The sequence below is a fragment of the Pongo pygmaeus genome, chromosome 11 (genome assembly GCF_028885625.2).
Source record: "Pongo pygmaeus isolate AG05252 chromosome 11, NHGRI_mPonPyg2-v2.0_pri, whole genome shotgun sequence".
NCBI lineage: Eukaryota > Metazoa > Chordata > Mammalia > Primates > Hominidae > Pongo > Pongo pygmaeus.
In genome coordinates, this window is record NC_072384.2 from 62,665,540 (window position 1) to 62,681,887 (window position 16,348).

The 16,348-nt window shown below is 34.3% G+C and overlaps 1 pseudogene; it reads right to left on the reverse strand.

The window, feature by feature from the left end:
* Positions 1 to 228: 228 nt before the first annotated feature.
* LOC129031567 (large ribosomal subunit protein uL30-like) lies at positions 229 to 1,305 on the reverse strand (annotated as a pseudogene).
* Positions 1,306 to 16,348: the final 15,043 nt, after the last annotated feature.

Consider the following 16,348-nt stretch of genomic DNA (forward strand, 5'->3'; position numbering starts at 1 on the left):
TACTTTCCTCTTTCCATACAAACATAATTAAACCAATGTTAGTGGCCTTTATATTTTCTTTTAGCCCATGCCCATACAAAATTGTATAAGTGTATATACATATACAGAATTTTGGTTTGTTTTAACAAAAATGGATCATTTTTTTCTCACTTGCTTTTTTTTTTCAATCTGAGAGGAGGTACTGTTTTATTAACTCACCAGATTAGAAAAATAATCGTGGTAGACACCTTAGTTCATTCTTCTGATAAGCCTGTTGATCTGTTCCTCCCTGTTGCCAGGATCATCACTTTCTACTAAATAAGCTGTCTTTTTTTTTTTTTTTCATTCCACCTCATGGAGAGGATAATTTGAAGGGCCACAGGAAGTTATTTGCTTCTTAAAGCATTTTCCAACAGTATAGATCTCATGAATCAGATCCTCCATGAAGATGATGCCATACTTACCAAGAGATCGAGCAATCAGTGTTACCAGTGAAAGAAATTTGCTTCTTACTGATTTTGCAATAACCATCCTCGAGATAAGTTCATTTACTGACTTCAGATTTGGGTACCCCCAAGCAATATATGGTTCTACAATCTTCAGAATGTTAAACGAAGCCTTGTTGAGCTTCATAAAGGTTCCACTGAAGATTTGATGAAGGTGAAGAAGGTGCAACACCTTTCGGACCTTTGGGCTCACACCATTGATACCTCTGATACCTCTGATCCTGATGACAAACATCATTTTGGGTTCTGCAGGTACATAGAAGTTGCCACCTTTTTTTTTTTTTTTTTTTTTTTTTTAGACGGAGTCTCGCTTTGTCGCCCAGGCTGGAGTTGTAGTAGCGTGATCTCGGCTCACTGCAAGCTCCTCCTCCCAGGTTCACGCCATTCTCCTGTCTCAGCCTCCCGAGTATTTGGGACTACAGGCGCCGGCCACCACGCCCGGCTAATTTTTTGTATTTTTAGTAGAGACGGGCTTTCACCGTGTTTGCCAGGATGGTCTCGATCTCCTGACCTCGTGATCCACCCACCTCAGCCTCCCAAAGTGCCAGGATTACAGGCGTGAGCCACTGCGCCCGGCCGAGAAGTTGCCACCTTTTCTTGCCATCCTACCTATCGAATTTCTGTGCTGTATATCTGTCTATATTCCTTGTGATAGTGCGTCTCTTTTTTCACAGATAAGCTTCCTCCTTGCCTTTTGAAGCATCTTTTGGGCAAAGTTCTTTCTCAGGTGCTTAATCTTCAGCTCTGCGAAATCCCTTTGCTTTTTCTTAAGGGTTTCTGGCATAGCAGGAACCTTTTTCTTCTCTTTGCCACCCTCCATGGTTTCAGCTATAAAACAGGGTGCTTTTCTTATTTTAAAACATATCCTCTGTTTCCTCCACATTAACAAAAAAGAGATCTGATTCATTTTTATCATTTTAATATTATCTAATATGAATTATATCAATTTCAACACTCACATTAACCAGCCATGTTGTATTTTGTTGAGACAATGTAAAATTTTTATTTCAGGCTTCTATCAATATATATATTTTTAATATTGACTCGAATATCTAAAAATTTCTTAAAGTTTATTTCAAAAGTATAGTTATTTTAGATGGATGGGTAGTCAGGTAGATAGACTAATTGAAGGCTTATACAATTTGTATCTTCTTTTGGTCACCACCTACTTTGAAATCTCTGTTCTGTTTCACTTTTCTTTTAATCCAGAGTATTTTTTTGGATATGGTAGATTGGCACTATAATTTATGGATCACTTTTCATCCTCATAGTTTTGCCTTTTCTGGAATGTTATATTGCATCATCCTAGAAAGAAAACTCAAAAGATCTGGAAACCAGGGTTCTGTGTTCAAGCTATCCCTTTGCTAAAGTTCTAATTTGTACTTTCCTTTAATTTATGGATCATCAGAGTGTGTATACATCACAGCTCTCACTCTCAGGACAGTTTCCAATGTATTCCATTTAATTATATCTTGATTAATTAGGTATATTTCCCCTCTATAAGCCTTTTCCTAAACAATTCCCTACTATCTAATTAGAGATGCCTAGGAACAAGGCCACTCTATGGTCAGCAGGACATCAGGCAAATATTTAATACAGGGTCCTTTCTATATCTGCAACGTGATTTTAAAATGCCTTATAGTGCTCATGGGTTTATATTAGGCATAGAGACTTATCATAAAGATGGTTTTTAATAGTGGACAGAAATTAGTCACTTATCAATTTATTTGTTATCCAGTTAGTGCACACGATTATTTTTTGTGGTATCCAAACACCATCTCCTTCTATTCAGGTTCACGAATTATTTTGTATGAGTTGTCAAATGACCATACAGGCTAATTTCATATTTCCCACCTTCAGAAAATAGAGGACATTATTGTTATTAACCACAGTGTTGTGGCTTTTCAGAACCTGTTTGTATTAAAACAGTATCTTGCCTCTGAAAAATCTTAATACCATTGACTTAATGCTGGTCACATTGCTACTTATGATGGTACATCATTCATTATGCTGCAAATGAATGCTAGTATTCCATGGCTCTCTAAAAATTATAGCTAAGCATTATTGACAATTTCCCAGAGTATTCAGGAAAATATGAACAATTATTTTCTAGTCATGTTAAGTGTCACATTGGAATTTTATAGCATAAACTACACATCTTCCACCTACATAGTCCTCATGATACAGTAGATTATAGTCACTGCATTACTAGAATTTGATGTCTCTCAGTGCTGACCACACTGTTACCTTTCCCACACGGCCACAAGCAGGGAGGATAAGCAAGAGTCCACATGCAGAACAAAAAGAGCATCCCATTTGCACAAGGTATATACATCCTTGACTGTCACAGCTTAGTATTAAACTAGGAAAGCATGATGTCACCCATTGATGAAGACAAGAGGTATCTACTGGAGGCCCATTGGCATTGCAAAGTAACAGTCTTGAATGGCCTTAGAGAAGATAAGTATGACCACTTCTAAAAGACTGCCTGACACATAAGATGGAGCCAGTGAAGCAGTTAGAGGGATAGTCACAAACTACAAATATAAGGCTACAGATCAGTTGAAAGTAAAATGATTGATAGAAAAAGATATACCATGTAAAAAATAATTGAAAGAAAGTAGTGTAGCTCTATTAATATTAAAGTAAAACTTAAGGAGAATAACTAGAGATTAAAAAAGAGATTTCATAATGATAAAAAGTCAATACAGTTGAAAAATACAACAAAATAAATGTCTACTTAATAAAATATCTTTAAAGAATATTTGAACCATGTGCTTGCAAGTAAAATATGTGATTATGGAGTTATCACTGAATATGCCCATAATGTTTTGAAAATAGTGAGCTAACTTTGACCTTTTAAGTACTTGAGAAACACATTTGTTACCCACCTCTCTGCTGGTCTGGTTTCCCATTCCCCGAAGTGAGAACTACCGGCTTGAAACATACTCTGAGGCTATTGACTGTAATTCATGTGATTGCCACCAGATGGTAGTGGTTATCTGCTTAAAGTATACACTGAACAATTAAAATTTCACAAATGTCAATATCAAGCAAAGGTATGGAGAAAACAACCACTTGCCCTTTAACACCATAACTTAGTTAGTTGTATAGAATGTTTTATTTGACAAATACTTTAAGGACTTAATATATGTCAATCCATTAGGAATCAAGAAGTGATACAACTCTTGCCTTCAAGGAGATTATGAACTAGTGGAACATACTGATGAGTCTACAGGGAATGACAATATTGTGTGATAAGAGCCTTGAGAAAAGAGAAGGATTCTATATAGCATACAAATCTGATCTGACTGAGGTCAAGGCTTTCTGGAAGGCATGGTTCTCTATAATATATGACCACTACCATCTGGTAGAGGCTATTGATTGCAGGCAAAGTATCAAAGAAAACTAATGGATAGTAAGAGTTAGCTGGCAAAATATATGAAAAGAAGAGTGCTCCAAAAAGAGAAATAACAAGTGCAAAGCCCCAGAGGTTTTGTGTGTGTGTGTGTGTCTGTGTGTGTGTGTGTATGTGTGTGTGTCTGTATGGTACTAAAAATGATTTATGATGGCTGAGCACACAAAAATACCTCAAATAATTTAATTAAGTTATATGGAAATATAACCTGGAACAATATTTAAAAATTGCGTAAGACCCCAGTCCCTGACTATTTTGCAGGTACTTTTTACCAAACATTTAAGGAACGCATACTTACTACTTATCACTCCTTATAAACTTGTTCCAGAAAACAGAAGATGCAAAAAGGATGATGGAATACCCAACTAATTTCAAGAGACTAGTTAAATTCTATTTCAAAGTCAGATATAAGAAAAAAAATAAAGCTTATAGATTTAGAATTTCCAGGTTCTGTTCTGGCGCATAAGGAGCTTACAAGTCATTACTGCATCCTAACATATAAAAAGCTGAACAGACTAAAGAAATCAACAACTCATTTTAGATCCATCAGAGAAGTATGATTACAGAGCAAACCACTACCCCCCAAAATTAGCAAGATAGGTACAAAGAGAAAAATCACAACTTAATAGCCATAAGCAGAATCCTCCCCTAGAACAAGTACTGCGGTAGGAAAACTTGAACTGTAATTGGTAAGTTGCTTTGGAAGCCTAAAGTAGAGAGCCTGAGAGATAAGTGCTCCAGAAGGACCCAGTCATGGGAAGGTGGGTGACATGGTTTGGGTCTGTGTCCCCACCCAAATCTCATGTCAAATGGTAATCTCCAAAGTTGTAGTTGGGGCCTGGTGGGAAGTGATTGGATCATGGGGGCTAATTTCCCATTTGGTGCTATTCTTGTGATAGTGAGTGAGTTAGCTATTATGAGATCTCATAGTTTAACAGTGTGTCTCACCTCCCCCGTCTCTCATCTTCCTTCTGCTCTGGCCCTGTGAAGACAAGCCTGCTTCTCCTTTGCCTTCTGCCATAATTATGTTTCCTGAGGCCTCTGCAGCCATGCTTCCTGTATAGCCTGTGGAAACGTGAGCCAATTAAACCTCTTTTCTTTATAAATTACCCAGTCTCAGGTAGTTCTTTATAGCTATGTGAGAACAGACTAATACAGTGGGGGAGGTCATACTTTTGTGAGTTTTAACTCTACCAGGTCTCACTGTGAAGATCAGAGCAAAACCCTCTCAGGCTTCCAGAAGGAGAGGGGGAAAACAACCACTTTGAAATACCTCAGAGCATTCAGTTCTCCTTAATAAGTCCTGGCCTCAGGAGAAACTATTTTATCAGAGCCCAAACATTGTGGCTAACTAACATGGAGAAAGAGAAATATCCAACTCCAGCCCCCCTGTAGCAATCCTGCACTACCAAAACAAGCTAAGAGTGCTTGTGAAATGCATAGCCAAGGGGCACAGGCTTGCTAAAAGACAGACTCAAAGAATGCTTCCCCTCCCTGCACACCTTACCACTACATCACTAAAGGTCTGTTCACCAGGGTTACTTTTACCCAATACATCCTGTCTATCTTTTGACAAAAAATTACAAGGCATACTCAAAGGCAAAAACCACAGTTTGAAGCAAGGCAGAGCAACCATCAGAATCAGACCTAGCTATGGCAGAGAGGTTGGAATTATCAGACAACAGTTATAAAACAACTGTGACTAATATGCTAAGGGGTCTCATGGAATAAGTAGACAACCTGCACAAACAGATGAGTAATATAAACAGGAATGGAAACTCAAAGAATAAAAAGAAAGCTAAGAGATCAAAAACATTATAATAGAAAGAAGAATGCTTTTGATGGGTTCATTAGTAGACTGGCCATGACTGAGAAAAGAATCTCTGGGTTTGAGGATATATCAACAGAACTTTGAAAACTGAAAAAAAAAAAAAAAAGAGAAAAGAATGAAAAAATCAGAACAGAAATATCCACACTATGGGACAACAAAACGCATAACATGCACAAGTGGGAATACCAGAAAAAGAAGAAAAAGAGAAAGAAACGGAAGAAATGTCTGAAGCAACTGCAAACATGGATTGCTTAATGATGTGAATACATTCTTGGAAGTGCATACAATTTTATCATCGTGCAAATACCATAAAAGTATTCTTACATAAACCTAGATGTTAGTCTACCACATACCTAGGCTGTATGATATAGCCTATTATACCTAGGCTACAAATCTGTAAAGCAGATTACTATAATGACTACTGTAGGCCATTTAACACAACAGTATTTGTGTATCTAAACATAGAAAAAGTACAGTGAAAATATTGTATAAAAGATAAAAATTGGTATATCTATATAAGGCACTTATCATGAATGGAGCTGAAAGAACTGGAAGTTGGTCTGGATGAGTCAGTGAGTGACGGTGAGTGAATGTTGAAGAACCAGGACATTAGTATACACTACTGTAGACTTTATAAACACTACACGTATATTAGGCCACACTAAATTTATTTTAAAAATTATTTCTTTAATAAGTTAAACTTAGTTTACTGTAACTTTTTTGGTCTATAAATTTTTTATCTTTAAAAAAAAATTTCAACCCTTATAGGAAGGCTTAGGTTAAAACAAACATGTTTGTTTAGCTGTACAAAAAAAATTTTCTTTCTTTTTATCTATATTCCATATGATTTTTTCTAATTTTAAAATTTTTAATCTTCAAATTTTTTTACTTTTTAAAACTTTTCTTCTTAAAGATGAAGGCAAAAACACACATATTAGCCTACACAGGAGAAGAATTATCAATGTCACTGTCTTTCACCCCCATACCTTGTCCCACTGGAAGGTCTTCAGGGGCACTAACAGGCATGGAGCTCTCATCTCTTATGATAACAATGCTTTCTTCTAGAATACTTCCTGAAGAAACTTCGTGAAGCTATTCTACCATTAACCATTGTTATATAAGTAGAAGGAGTGCACACTAAAATAACAATAAAAAGTATAGTATAGTAAGTACATAAACCAGTAACAAAGTTTATTATTATCAGTGTTATCTACTGTACATAATTGTATTGCTATACTCTTATATGACTGTCAGCTCAGTAGGTTTGTTTACCTCAGCATCAACACAAACAATTGAGTAACGCATTGTACTACAACTTTACTAAGGCTATAGTGTTGCTAGGTAATAGGATTTTTTTCAGCTCCATTATAATTTTATGGGACAATTGTCAGATATGCAGTTCATCATTGACCAAAATGTCATTAGGCAGCACATAACTGTGTATTTTTCTCTCTCAGTTCCTCACTCCACAACTAAATTCTAGTCTTTATTCACTACTGTTCTATTCAATAGCGTATTTTTTATCTGATAAATTCTTTAACTATTTTGACATATTTTAGCAGTGTTTCAAAGGCAGTCATCTTTATATTTTATTTATTAAAAAATATTTCATGTGCTTTGAAAAAGATCCTTTTCTAATATGTAAGTTGATGTATGAAAGGAATAAATAATAGGTGGTCATTTGTTATTCATTTCATTAACTGCCTTTACTAAAAAGAACACAATTATTTAACTTGACTTCTATTAAATATTTTCCAGAATGTGTGGTCTTTGTACTTCCTGTATCTGTAAAAATGTAAGATGTAACATAGCATAACAAATACCATTACCAAAGGTTTAAGGAGAAAAAGAGGGTTAGTTAATTTGAACGACAACATCAAAAAGAGTTTTCAGAGCACCATGACCTTAACAGGAAGCAAGCAAGGAGCTTCTGATAATAGTACTCAGTGACACATTTTCCAGTCCTGTTTTTTTCAAGTGTTTATTTGGTTATAAAATTTTTTTTTTAAACCATAAAAGTTAGCTAAAATAAAGGGCTCAGAAAATGAACAGTCCAGATCTTACGATTAACTGATTAAATGACAACCTGTTACATTTCTTGAAAAAAACCTCATTGATTCATCTTATTGGATTAGAACTGACATGGGAACTGACCTGAGCCAGACTACCTGACAATCTTATTGTCCCTTTGTCCACATCACCTTTGCAAAGAACCTTCCTCACACTCAGTCCTGGAGAGGCAACTCCAAATACCAACTCCCAGTTCCCACACCAAAGGCGATTGGTGGGGTATGTATTTGGAATTTCTAGTGTATTTTATACTCTTCTTTTGCTTGGCATTCATACCTACCTATACACACTTATAGTATTTCAAATATGTGTCTAAAACAGATTGTAACTCTAACTCTACAGACAGCTTTGAACGTATTCATATCAAAGGTACAACTCAAAGATTTGAGAAATGAAGGAGCAATATTTCTCAGAGTATACAATCTTCCAGTTATATCCATTCCTCTTCCAATTTTTTTTTGGACTGGATATACTAAAAGGCCTTACTATCAAACTCTTAATTAAAATTCAATCATTCCAATACAGGATGATTGTAACAAACATGATTATTTACAGAAAGAGAATAAAGACAGAAACTCTGGGAAAGAAACCCACATTAGTAATGAGACTAGAATATATCTTATATACTAGAACACAGAATTTAAAGGCATATAAAAAGACCAACAAATTTTCAGGTGCATCCATTTATTCAGTCACTGTCCTGAAAGTGAATTCCTGGGTCTGCGAATGTGGCTGCTCCAGATTCTGCCTAGTGGGAGGGTTTTTATCTCCAATTTTCTTTGTGGGTACATCCTGGGAAGGGCAGGACACTTTGAGCTACTGATAATATTTATTTTTTTCTGTACACCAAGCATAGAAAAAGTTTGATTTGAGGGGGAAGATATATCTCTGATGATAAAACATGACATTTTTCTGCATAACTATAGTAGGTACCTGATTTTATTGATGAGATTCTTTTGGTTGTAACAGACGCAGAGATGCTGTCTTGGGTAGCTTATCTTGGGATCCTCCCACCATTCGGAGCCATTAGAGCTAAATTTCTAAACTTCTTTTACTTGGCAGCAACCAGACTGTTTGATTTTTCCACTTTTAATGGATGTTGCCTCAGTGTACTGGCTGAATAATATGTTTCTGGGGTACCCTTATTTCCTAACATTTTAAAATGTTGTTTAAGTCTCATGACACATTACAGATTCCAAGCCCAGGCTCACAATGATCGGATTCTTTTTTTTTTTTTTTTTTGGGTAGTTTACGGTGCACTATCACTTAGGTCAATGAAAAGCTTTTTTTATATTTTATTTAATTTCTTTTTTTTCTCCTTACGCACAACCAAATCCCAACTCTAATATGCTTATTAGGGGATCTTGTAGATCTATGTATCCCTAGCAGAATATAAGCACCATGAGAATGGCAATTATATCCTGGCAAATAGTACGCATCTAACATAGGTTTGGTTGTTGGAGAGAGAAAGTGTAGGGGAACGGGGAAGAGAGAGAAAGAGAAATAACTGCCACAACATTGTATGTATGGCTACATCAGTTGACACTCTCATCAACAGTTCTTGGCACCAACACTTGGTCAAAAATAACTTCTAATTTTTTGCCAATATGAAAGTAGTATTCTTGTTTTCTCTGATTGCTAATGAGCCTGAGCATCTCTTCAAATATATGTCAACCAGCCTGGCTTCACCTGCAAATTACGATTTCTACCTCTTGCCCATAGTTTTCTGAGTTTCCTATAATAATATTCTCGTTGATTTGAGAATTTGTTTGCATATGCCAAATGATACTCTGCTGATTTGGAGTATTGCACACATTTTCTCTCAATCTCTGTGTGCTTGTACCGAAAAAAGCACTACTTTTAATGTAGGTAAACCCATAACTTTTCACATTATATTTTCTGTTTTCAGGTTTGTTTGAGACATCTTAATCCTCCACATCATTAGAAGGTAATTCCAAATATGATTCTAATAGCTTCACAGTTTACCTTTTAAATTTAAGTCTTTAGTCTACTTGGAGTTTTTTAAAAAATGGCATAAATTAAGCATCCCAAACCACTTTTCTCCATGTAGTAAGGAAAATGTTTCCATCATTATCCGTAAGAAAATCTAGCCTTGCTTCACTTAGTTGTGATGTCATATCTCTTATATTGTTACCAGTAGAGGGTCTTGACTGCAAGTTGTCCAGATTCTTGGAGTTTTGAACAAAGAATTGGGCAAAACACACAGCAAAGCAAGGAAAGAATGAAGCAATGAAAGCAGAGATTTATTGACAGGGAAAGTACACTCCACAGGGTGGGAGTGGGCCGAGCAGCCACTCAAGGGCCCCCCATACAGAATCTTCTTGGGTCCAAATACCCTCTAGAGGTTTCCCATTGGCCACTTGTTGTTCACCCCATGTAAACCAAGTGGTGTTCTGCGATCAGTCTGATTGGTTGTGGAAAGCAACCCAAACCACTTTTCTCTGTGTAATATTTGACTCATAAATATTTTACGCTTTGGGATATAATCCACTTGATTTTGCTGTTCCAGTTGTTTCAGCTTTGCCAATTGTTGTACTTTCAGTTGGCTTCTGTGCCCGTTTGACATACCGTCATCAATGTGAAATATCATTTTGTTATTTGTTTTTGTTTTTAGCACTTTTTAAACTTTCTAGTACTACAAGATTCTCTAGGTTCATCTTGTATACTTTCCACCCCTATCCCTAGCCCCTTTTATTGAATAATGGAAAACAAGATATGGACTCTAGGTATGTCTGTTATGACTGAATGTCATTACTTTTAGGCCCTATCAGCTGACAGAGCAAAAAATTTTGTCAGTGTACTAATTTCTACATATATACATATCTATAAATATATAGATATATAGTATGAATAGAGCCTACAAGACTAAAAGTAAAAGGTATTGCACATCAGTACTATAATCTAGTTGATAAAGTTGTTTCCTATGGGAATACAGGTTAATAATTCTGACACTGCTATACCAGGATATTGGAATTGAACAATTTAGTAAATGAGTGGGGAACCATGAGAACCAGATTTTTCACTTTTGTTGAACCAGATTTCTCACTATTTACAGATTAGGAGGGGATTGATCTACATAGTAATGGATTCATTTTGGAGACATCATTAAGAATTCATGTTTTATTTAGTGTAGATGAAATGGTTATATATAGAAATATTTTTTCTTTTTAATTTCTTTGGGTTTATTTTCATTGTTCTTTTCAGTATTTCTGAGTAAAATGTTTAGCTTATATTTTTATTGTTTCCTGTTTTCTGGTAGATGTACTTGAAGTTTTTCTTTGCTTTTTAAAAATACTGCTTTAACTACAATTCAAAAATTTGGCATTGGGCTATAAGTCATTATTTCCCTCATGAAGTATTTCTTATCTCAAAGATATTATTTTTAAGTGTTCCAATGCATGATATTTTGTATTGCTTTTGATTCTTACTTCATTTTTCACAGAATACATTGTTGTAGGGGAATGGCTCACCCATACTACCCTGGTGACCTTTAATGTATTCACTAGGCAAAAGCTTGAAATACAGTTTATCTGATTCTTGGCAGCACATCTTATGGTATCACCAGACTTGAGATTGTGGGAGACCCCTAAGGAGCTGCTGTGAGGCCATCTCCCACTTACCTCTTTATCTGCCGTGGAAGGCTATTGTAAGACTGTTTCTCAACACATCCTGGATCTGATGAGTTAGGGGCTTTCTGCTCCACCTTCTTCAGAATAGAACTGCAGAATATAAAGCCCTTTTGCTGCAATCTAGATTTGTCTCCTAAACAAAATGGCAGTCATTCAGCCCCTAAAAGTGGGTCTTCGCAGCTTTACCAGTTGAAATTGTCAGGCCTTGTCTTGTCTTGTGTGTGTGTGTGGGGGGTGTGTGTGTGTGTGTGTGTGAATCTCTATCATGTTCTTTTAAATTTAATATTTAGTATAAACCAATTTTGTCAATATTCTGTGTATGCATCAAAATAATATATAATCTAATGTAAAGTCTATAAAAATTAATTTTAGCTTATTATGCTTAAATGCACTTTAATCTTCCATATATTTGCTTATGTCTGTGTCACCAATCTTAGCATGAGATGGAGTATATCAAAATCCCCCACTGTATTTGTTGATTTCTATGTTTCTGTTAGATGTTCTATCAAATTTTGCTTTATATATTTTTGGAGCAAAATATTAGTTATATTTACCTTAAATTGTTAGCTATTGTTGATGCACCTTTTTTCTTATACCGGTATATCATGCTTTTTTGTTTTTTATCAAAAATATTTTTCTTTTGGTTGCCATTTTCTTGTTATATCTTTTCTTTGATTTTAGGATAAACAAATGTATCAAAGGAATATGTGTATTTGTTTAGTAATATGAAAAAGATTATTTTATTTCCTGATTTCCTTCTATCCCTAACTTCCATTTTCATGAGACAAATACTTTGAACTGTTTCAGCTATTTCTTCTGGTATTTACTTTCAAAATTCTATACAACCAATTTATTCTGGTATTTCTTATAGGTAGACAAGAATTTAGCTCGCCCACAAAACCTCCAAGACCTCTCCTCCACCAAACATATAAACACATAAATTTGCTTTCTAAGTGTCTACATTGACTTCCTAAAATTTTCATTTTGCATTATGTAATTTCACCTACATTTTAATAATTATGTAACTAACATCTAAAATAAGAATTTAGATGTTGTTACATTCCTTTTTACACACTTTATTTATTCTTGAATTAACATGTGCTTTATTTTTCTGCGTGACTCTGAGATAACCCCAAATTTTCTCAGAAAGTATTAAAAGTCTCTTCTGAATACATACAAATATACCCTTTTAAAATTTATTAGATTTTCTTCTTGGAGTCTTGCCCTCTAGAACTAGATGCTGTTTGAGCAGCTTTCTTCAAAGTCCCCACTTCATCATCTTCCTCGAAAGTGACTTTTCATCTCTCCCTTCTCTTGCATTAAGTTTTGGATTTCTGTATTTCTCCTTCTAAGTGATCTGATAATCTATTACTGCAAAACAAACCTTTTCTAAACATAGTGGATTGAAATAAATATTTTATTTTTTCCCTATTTTGAAGGTCAAGTATTAAGGAAGGGCTTTACTAAGAAATTTGTCTGTGGTGTACCCAGTGCCAACCGAAATAGCTTGGGCTGAATGTTCTACATCCAAAATGGTTTCTTCACTCATATATTTATTACTGCAATGTCCCTTGGCCTTTCCTACATTCCACATAGTTTGCCATTCTCCATTGTCTTTCCCTGTAGCTTGGTCTCCTCACAGCATGGTGGTCTGAGCACTTCTTACATGACAAATGGTTTCTGAAGTGGCAGCTGCCAGACCAGTTAAGTCATTCATGGAGCATTCATGCTTCACTTATATAATATTTTATTAGTCAAAGCAGTCACAGAGCTTGTCAGATTGAAGTGGGTATAGAAATAGACTCTGACTCTTGATGAAGGAGTGGGAAGTTCTTATTGCAGAGAGCACATAAAATAGAAAATACTTTGGTGACTTGCTTTGGAAAATTTGCCATACATAGTTTATTTCTTCATTTTATGGAGCACACTATCTAGTGACTTCTAAGTAAAGACATATTGAAAGTAAAAATTTTGAGAACTTTCTTAATTTCAAAATTACTTTTTCCTAATGTTTGCTAATTTAGCTAGGTATAGAAGAGTAGACTGAGCATCATTTACTCTTAATGTTTTAAAGACATTGCTTTATTATTTTTTAGATTTTCTGTGCTGCTCTCTGGATGTCCAGTGCCAATGATTTCTGATGGTTTTATGTAATTTTCCTTTTCCATATAGCTTTTGACTTTTTCTCCCTTTTGTTCTAATTTTCATGATGATCTGCCTTAATGCGCTTCTATTTGTATTCATTGACCTAGATCATTTATTGTTCTGTTTATCTTGGAAACACATATTTCTTAGTTCTAGGATATGTTATTAATTCTTTCATAACTTTCTCCCCAGACTTTAAAAAGTAATTTTATGGGAGGAATAAATCTAAAAAAGTAAAAAAGTCATAAGAATGTAGCTTGATAGATTTTTACAAAATTAACATGCCTATGTAACCAGTATCCAGATTAAGAAACAGTGCATTATTAGCATGCCAAAACCCCTTTGCAACTCCTTCCAATCATTAAACCCCAGACAGTAGCCACTATCCTAACTTCTAACACTGTATAGATACATTTGTGTCTATTTGTGAACTTTACATACGTGGAATCATACAGTATGCATTCTTTTGTATCTGGCTTATTTTGCTCAGCTTTATGTTTGTGGTATTCATACATGTTGTTAATTATAGTTTTGGCTTATTAAATCTCATTGCAGTAGAATATTTCCTTTTATACATATGCCACAAAATATCTGCACACTTTACCATGGATAGACAACTAGATTTCTTCATTTTTTAGGCTACTACCTATAGGACTGCTACAAACATTATTTGTCTATTAGTGGACATATTTAAGCATTACTGTATGTAATGTTGTATGTAATCCTGTTTTTTTCAAAAAATATTATATTTTTCATCCTTCACAATTAGATTTATGATCCACCTGGAATGTGTGTGTGTGGGTGTGTGTGTACATTTTAAGGTAGACAGCAAAATTCCTTTTTCTTTCTTCTATGGATATTCCATTTCCCAGCACAGTTTTATTGAAAAGACCACTTTTTCCCCACTTCTCTGCAAAGTCACTTTCTTAAAATCATAAATAAACAAATGTGTTTTGCACTTCATTTTGTTCTATTCAGCGTTTATCTATCTTTGCATCAATTTCCCAGTATTTTAATTATCATTGCTTTGTAAAAAGGGCTTATCTTAATATCTGATACAATATGGTCGTTTTTTAATTGCCTTTGAGTTTTTGTAGAAATGTAGAAGCAACCTGTCAGTTTTACAGACACACACACACGCACACACACAATTCTGTATTTTTTATTGGAAATGGCTTTTATCCATGGAACAAGTTGGAAATAGTTGATATATGACAGTTGATATATGAGAGCTGATAGAGTTCCAATCCGTGAGCATCATATATCTCTCCATCTATATAGAACTTCTTTAATTTATCTTGTTAATATGTGTAGGTTCGATGTCTTGCATACTTCAATTGAATTTTTCCTTGTTTCACCTTTTTATATTATTGACAAATTTTCACTTCCCATATGCTTATTGCTAGCATTTAGAAATGCAATTAATTTTTGTATATTTACCTTATGTATAGTTACTTTGCTACATCTAGCTACCCTGCCAAAGAGTCTGGATGTTCTGCATACACAAAGATGCCATCTGCAAAACTAATTTCTTGCTTTGTGAACTAATGTCTTTTTGTTCTTGACTTCTTTTTTGTTTCTTTTTCTCTTTCTTTTTTTTCTTGATTTCTTTAGTTGCTGGGATTTTAGTACAATGTTTTCTGCAGGCAGTGATAGCATGAATCCTTCTCTTGTTCTTGATCTCTATGGAAAATCTTTCAATAAATTTATCATTAATTATGATATTAATTATATTATTTTAATTATAATATTTTTTAAAGATGTAGCTTTTAAAAGGCATTCTTTATCAGATTAAGAAAGTTCTTTTGCATTCCTCACTTGCAAAGAATTTTTATTATAAACGGGTGTCAAATTTTATTAATTTTCTCTGCATCTGTAGAGATGATCATATATTTCTTCCTTTCTCTGATAATATGTTGAATTGAATTGATTTTATCTCAGGGCTATTTTAGCTGTTCCTCACAAGTTTTGATATATAATATTTTAAATTTAATTTAGTTCAAAATAATTTCTAACTTTCAATTGTATTTCAAAAAACATTGAATATTTCACTGAAATTATTGTTTTTGGAGTACATGTGATAAATGTGTTATAGCATTATACAAAATTCCTTATATTTCAGTCACATATTCTGAAATCTGCATGGATGAAATGCTGTGATGCTAAGAATTTGCTTTGAAATAACATGGGAGTAATAGAAAATAAAACTATTTGTTAGCTCTAAACTTAACTACATTCTTCTAATATTCAGATTCTAAATATGCCATTGACTATGAGCTCATAATACAAGTAGATAAGAAAGATGAACCTTTAATAATGATGATAGGAACCAATTAAACTAGACCTGTATATGTACATATGTGTGTGTTGTATACACACACACACACGCAAACTGAGAGACAGACCAAGTCTGAGTTCAAGATACTGTAATTCAGTTTTAAACTTAATAAGTTAAACTTTTAAGACTGTATTTTCTTCATTTATGAGAAGATTATAAATCCTTCAGTGGATTATAAAGATTAAATGAAATTCCGCACCTGAAGTTTTAACATCATTCTTGGCATATCATATATATCCAATAAAACTGTTCTTTAATTTACTACTAAGAGGATTGTAAGCTTGGCTTCAATCCTCACAGTTAAAACATCAGGAAAAAACTTCTATTTTGTTGAATATGAAGAAATCCTAGTAACCTGTAGCTTTCTTCTGAATGTGTATAATGAAGTTTGAATATAGATTTGCTATACTA